Raw genomic sequence first — 6685 nt, 5'->3', positions numbered from 1 at the left:
TATCAAAGCAGGACATTTGGATTCCAAACTGGCCGATTTGCTGTACCTGGTTAAAAAAGCAGAGAAGCACCGTAGGATTCATAGGTGCCAACTCAAGTTGGTCCTCTTCTTCGAACCTAGAGCATGTAGGCTGAAGGCAGGTTCAGATCACCTTTGACTGTACATGACACTGTGGTGAGATTACATATACAAGCTCCTGAAGCCTCACAAGATGGCACCAAGCAACCCTGTTGAATTAATCTGCTTTTTTTTAACCAGCTACAGCAAACAGACCAGAGTGGGTGCATTTTAGTGGTGGTGTGGGGGGAGGGGGTCTTTGGAGGGGTCTAGGGTTGTAACCACACTTTTGTTCTCCTTTAAGTACCACTAGCAGTAAGTAGAATTTTTGTCTAAATCCTGAAAGTTTTCAACATTTTTGCTCATCTTATAATTAAATACATATATTTTCAGCAGCAACAGGCATTAATAGTAGGCATAAAGCTAAATATCTATGAAACAATATGAAAAACGACTTGTGACTGAAAACATATATATATATATATATATATATATATATATATATATATATATATATATATATACATACAAATACAAGAGGTCCTCTGCACTCTATACAGTATACAATATCTACAGTATATATCCTAATGAGCCCCCTATTGTGAAATATAATTATCTTGACCTGTAAATAGCACATTCCCTGTGAACTTGTGTCTTTTTATGGGCATGGAACTCCTTGGTGACTTCCAAGATCCTATTACACTATAAGGCCAAAAATATCTGATTGGTGAAACTGGCAATTTATGCCAGATCAATTTATGACATTTAAATTTTATAACATTTACATTTAAGCTTGTATTTCTGAGTTAAGTAGCTTTCATTGTGAAAGAAGCAACGACAATTGAGTTTGTGGGCAATGCAAACTTAAATAAAGGGAACAGTGAGTGCTGAAAAAACACACGTTTAATTTGTAGCTCAATGCCAACTTCTAAACTGTCTATGGAAGCAACGCCAGAAAAAGGACTACTGGTTGGGTGCTTAACACGATGGATTCCTATGGGCAAACAGCTGTACACAAGCCAAACATTGCCAAGAAAAATGCCAAGTGTTGATGGACTGGTGAATTGCCATTAGCCAGAGGAAATGCTTTTGATGAATCACGCTTCACTAACTGGCCATTTGATGGACAATCCTGTGCTTTTCCAATGCCAGAACGCTATGTGACTGAATATGTAATAATGCTCTGGCGCCATTTTTCACAGTCCCAACTAAGTCGCTGGCGCCAATGGAAATTAACTTGTAAAATACAATGACATTCTTTGAAAATTCCTTTTCCTACTTTGTGGCAACAGTTTACACAAGGATTTTTCTTTTAAGCACATAATGCTCCATGCACAAAGCAAGGTCCTTCTTAGTTTGCAGAGACATGTGCAAGAACTAGCCCACCAGAACTCTGACTTTTATTCAGCTGAACACCTGTGGAATCAATTGGAATTTCGACTGCAAGACAGGACTTTTTCCCAACATCAGTGCCCAACCTTGTTAATGCTCTTGTCATTGAATGAAAGCCAGTACTACTAACAATGTAGAGAAAAGCCTTCCCAGAAGAGTAGAGGTTGCTATAGATGTAAACATAAAACTAATATTAATGCCCGTGGTTTCAAAATGAGATTTTGGCCATATAGTGTATTTTACAATTGGGGGTACATTATAACATAATTGTAATAATGTTATTATTATAATATTATAACCCCCAGTTGCAAATTGAGGATATTAGAAGTCACCACGGAGTTCCATGACCTTCGGCCTTGCGCTTTTATATAGTCATGGAACTCCTTGGTAAATTACAATTACTTATATTTTATAATAGGGGGTACTATAAATATATATATATATATATATATATATATATATATATATATATATATATATATATATATAGACTTTCGACAATATCCCAGTAACTAGTTCATCAAATTACAAATCTCAGTCAGTGCTCTCCATTCAAAGAATATAAAACAAGTATAACTTGAATCAGCCCTTTGACATGTCACTGCTTCTAACTACAGTGAATCTCAATTTATTATGAATTATTATTATGAATGAGTTTGTGACATGCATTTGTTTGCACAGAATAATTCGTTTTACATATTTGTCTTATAAGCCATATTGATTGGGTAATACTGAGCCTTTTAGGAATATGCTGTAAATTTAATTCAAATATATATAATCAACTGCTGTCAATATAGACTGGAACAAGAACTTAAGAAACATTAGACTGGCACGTTACGCATTCTTAAAATTACTGATGGCTACATATTTTCGTGTGTTGTATAAATCCATGGTACTGATGTTTCCAATAGCTGAATGTGAACTAATGTTATAACAATTGTCAAGTTTTATCCAGTTCTTGTTACTCCAGAAAATGGGTTGGTAGATCTTATGGACCAGCTGTTTGAATACATCTGGTTGGTTGCTATGTGTTACTATACTTTGCACCTGTTATTACATATTACCCCATGTATTTTAAGTTCTTCCTTGAGAAAATTTCCTATAGAGATTTCCTTTGAATTATGACAGCTGATTGCAGATAAAAAGTTTTATAGGATAAGATGGGCTTGTATATTTTATTGAATGTAAATGTGACCTTAACCAAATAAGGTCTATTTTGTTCTTTGACTTCCAAGAGTTACCAAAAATCCAGTCCTGGTAACTTTAAGAGATGAAAAAGACACAAGGACCCCTAGGACTCCGCTGATTATTATGCTGTAGGTGCAATTAAAGTTCATAGATATCCTTACCAATAAAAATGTAAACAAGGCAAAATCTGTTTACCTATAATGCTTTGCTATCTGCCAGCCAATCCAAGCCTTTGCTAGACTGTGAACGCATTTATGACTGTTTGGTTTAAAAAATGTGTGGATAGCAAATAGGATAGCAATATGTAAACTATTAATGCTGTTTTGTTTCATAAAGTGATATTTGAAAACTAAATATGCATATTTGGGGTTAATCTGGAACTAATTTAAATTACATCATATTCTATTTCAATAAAAATTGTAACTGGATTATAAAAATGTTATATATATATATCCACACAACTACTTTGTATAAGGAGCAAAGGAGAAAAAACTGATGACCTTCTGTTCAATGTGATAATATATGCTGTAATATCAATATATAATAAAGATACAATAAAGAATATAGGATTTATATATTGTATCATCAATAAAAATGTATCCTTTTTAATAACAGTCTTCTTTTTTTCAATGGGAATATTTTGCTTGGGAGAGGACAGACCGTGACAGCTATTGACATTATTGGACTCCAGTATACTGGCCTGCTTTATACATTAGGTTTTCGGGGGACTAAGGGGAAAAAGTTAAATAATCGCTTTAATGCTTCTATTAATGGGGTTATAGTGTTAGGCTTTGTTTTTAGACAGTAATTAGCTGGGAGCTAGTTAAGTCTTTTCAGCACAGCATATGTCTGATTTACATTACATTTGAGGTAACAGCAACAAATCACTATCTGGGTCAGTGATGCATTGTCCAACTGTCACACCAGTTAGTTATAACCAGGATGTTGTGCTACACAGGTGCCTTATGTGTAGAATGGGTTTTCTTATTTGTATTGTTCTGTGATAAAGTTTGCCCAGAAATGGTGCTGTGACTTAAAAGGAGGTGAACAAACTGGTTGCCTAAAGGAGAATTCAACAGTTTTTTTTAAAAAAATCTTACGCCCACCCCACGTGGGGGGTGCATCTATGTGTGTGGAAGGAGAGAATACATTAGAGATGGCCAGATTTTACTAATGTGGGCTTTACTTTAAGCAAAATTAATAAATCACAGGCTGCCACCTCAAGTGTTACTCATTTTTGCCAATGAAAATGTAACTTTATTTCTTTACAATGAAAGTAAACAGCTCATTTGCATTCATCTAAATCTCTCAGCTAATACATTAAAATCCATTGGTCGATAAACTTTTGAGCATCAGACATATATTTACTGATGTTGGCAGAGAATACATTTCACACAGAGGAACTTGCTTGTGTCAGTCAAGTAATATTTATAGGGGCAAATTCACTAAGTGCCAAAAATACGCTAGAGACGCCTTCACTGCACTTCTCCAGGGCGCCGCTAAGTCATTAAAATCCAAAGTTGCGTTCAGGGAGGCGAAAGGTAGCGAAGTTGCACAAGCGTTAATTCGTCACGCAAAGCGAAGTTACGCTAGTGATGCCTAATTTGCATACGGCCCCAAGTTAAAGTACAATGGACGTATATGTAGCAGCAAATACATTACACTACACAAGCCTGGGAAATCTTAATAAAAATAGAGTTGTTATTTTGCCTTATACATGTGCCCACTGTATAGTTTAGGTGCCATATGTTAGGAAATGTAGGGGGGAAGGAGGGTGCCCCCAAAAAAATCTTTTTCAGCCTATCACCCTAAAAAAAGTAAAAGACGCCAGCGTTTTTTGGGACTTAGAAGCAAGTCCTATCTATTCTATTGCACTTCGCCTGGTCTGAGGTGGCGAAGGCAAATATGGCGCAAGAGGTAACGTTTAGTAAAATCCGCAAATTAGTGAATTAGCGTAGTTACGTCCCTTCGCCATAGCAAAACTCGCCTGGCGTAAGGGTGTGAAGTAGCGCTAGAGTAGGTCCACTTTGCTAGCGAGTTTACGCCAGCACCCGTTAGTAAATCGGCGAACTAATGAAATGATGTCACGCTGGCGAATTTGCGCTAGCCACTTCACGCTTTAGTGAAGTTTAGTGCCTTTGCACTGATGGTCCATCTGTTTGTTGCCGTGCAGTCAGATGCGCACCATGTTGCATATTACTAATGCTTAGCACTAAATCATCGGTTTATAAACTTGCCAAAAGCAATTTGCCCTTACCAAGCTAGTGCAGGTATGGGACATGTTATCCAGAATGCTTGGGACCTAGGGGTTTTCCAGAAGAGGGATCTTTACGTTATTAGAATTGTTTTGCTGCCTATGGATTCACACAGCTTAGTTACCATCAAGTACAAGGCTATGTTTTAGTATTAAAGAGAAAAAGGAAATTCATTGATTAAAATGGAGTCTACGGGAGACTACCTTCCCAAAATGGAAACTTTTTGGACACTGAGTTTAGGGAGAAAAGTTCCCATCCCTGTATCTGTGTTGCTACAGAAACAACAAAAGCTTTATTGCCATTTTTTCAGGTTTTTTATTTTGACCATGTCTTTAGTCTTGGTAATGGACTCCAGTGTTTGGTCTGTTCACTTGACTGCCTATGAGAAAACAGTGATCCAAGGCCTTATTTCCTCTGCCCCCACTTCATTGCTTCTTCGGGCTGCCATTCTTCTAAATCTCGTTCTGCTTTTGCCAAATTAAATCAGGAAGTTGCCTCAGCTACTGTTCTAGTTCACTTTAGCCAATATAGTATTAAGTTGCTGCCTCTGTGTGGGAGTCATCCTGTCTTAACAGGCTGTATTACAAGTTGCCATCAACATTCTGCTTAAATGTTTGTCTTGTAGAAGTTACAATTATCATTCTGAGAGCCCTGCTGATTTCATCACAATTCTTCAGGACAGGAGTGGCAAGTCTATAAAATCAAAAAAAATAATTGATATAAACTAAGTTCTTCTCTGAGTATTTTTTGCAATTTACATTCATTTTCTTTTTAAAGCAGTTTCTGTGATATTAGATGTGAAAATAGTGTGCAAAGTATATCGACTAATCAGCAGGTGGTCACCTGTTGGTTACTATGGTTTACTGCACCTGGGCATTCTTTGTGCCTTTAATTGAATATGGGAGGGTGTTATATTGCCAATACCAAGGTTTAAGGTCAACAGCTCTTTCTGGCAGCAGCTCCAGGGTTCACTATTCAGGAAATACCTGGTATACGCAGTCTGAAAGTATAGTAACAAAACACATTAAAATAGAAAAGTAATTCATGTTACAAAAGTAACCAGAGGAGCACTTGATGAGGAACACTCATCAATACATTTTTGGGGCTTTAGATCCCCTTCAAAGGAGAAACAAACCCTTAAAAAAAACCCTACCCTAAATAGACCCCCCCTCTCTCCCCGGCCTAACTGCTACCCCAGGCAAATGCCCCTAACTCTTTACTTACCCCTCCGTGCAGATTCTGTCCAGCAGAGTTGACAGACGCCATCTGCAGCCGCTTCGGTAATCTTTGGAATAAGACCAGTGCTCTGGCAATTTTTGCGAGTTTCGGCGCATGTGCCATTCCACCGGTCTCATTCCGAAGATTAGTGAAGAGAAGAAGATGGCTGCTGTGAACTCTGCTGGACAGAATCTGCACGGAGGGGTAAGTAAAGAGTTAGGGGCATTTGCCCAGGGTAGCAGCTAGGCTGGGGGGGGAGGGATTGGGGTCTATGTAGGGTAGGGGGGTAGGGTTTATTTTTATTAAGGGTTGGTTTCCCCTTTACGTTTTGCCTGTCCATCAATATGAGATATGGATTTTAACAATTGCTGCCTGCCCCTGGATGTAAACTTGTTCTTTATACTCCGACTGTTTCCCTGTCTCCAAATTACTAATTACTATCTCTGCTACCTTCATCTTCTGGTTGTCTTGGGGAATCTGTATAGGAATTCCTGTAGAATGTCTGGGGCCACTTATGGTAAATACTGGCTTCTGAGAAGCTATCTGGAAGAAGACTTTTGTAATAACTTTTATGA

At 37.7% G+C, this 6685-nt stretch overlaps 1 long non-coding RNA gene across 1 annotated transcript; it reads right to left on the bottom strand.

Moving 5' to 3' along the window:
- Positions 1–5187: 5187 nt before the first annotated feature.
- On the bottom strand, positions 5188–6106 carry LOC108698806. Its single transcript, XR_001932719.2, has 2 exons — positions 5762–6106; positions 5188–5585 (listed from the first exon to the last, which is right to left on the bottom strand). It is a non-coding gene; the product is annotated as an uncharacterized LOC108698806 (long non-coding RNA).
- Positions 6107–6685: the final 579 nt, after the last annotated feature.

The sequence above is a fragment of the Xenopus laevis genome, chromosome 8L (assembly GCF_017654675.1).
Source record: "Xenopus laevis strain J_2021 chromosome 8L, Xenopus_laevis_v10.1, whole genome shotgun sequence".
NCBI lineage: Eukaryota > Metazoa > Chordata > Amphibia > Anura > Pipidae > Xenopus > Xenopus laevis.
The sequence above is the reverse complement of the archived record's forward strand: the minus strand, read 5'-3'. Positions and strand labels throughout refer to the sequence as shown.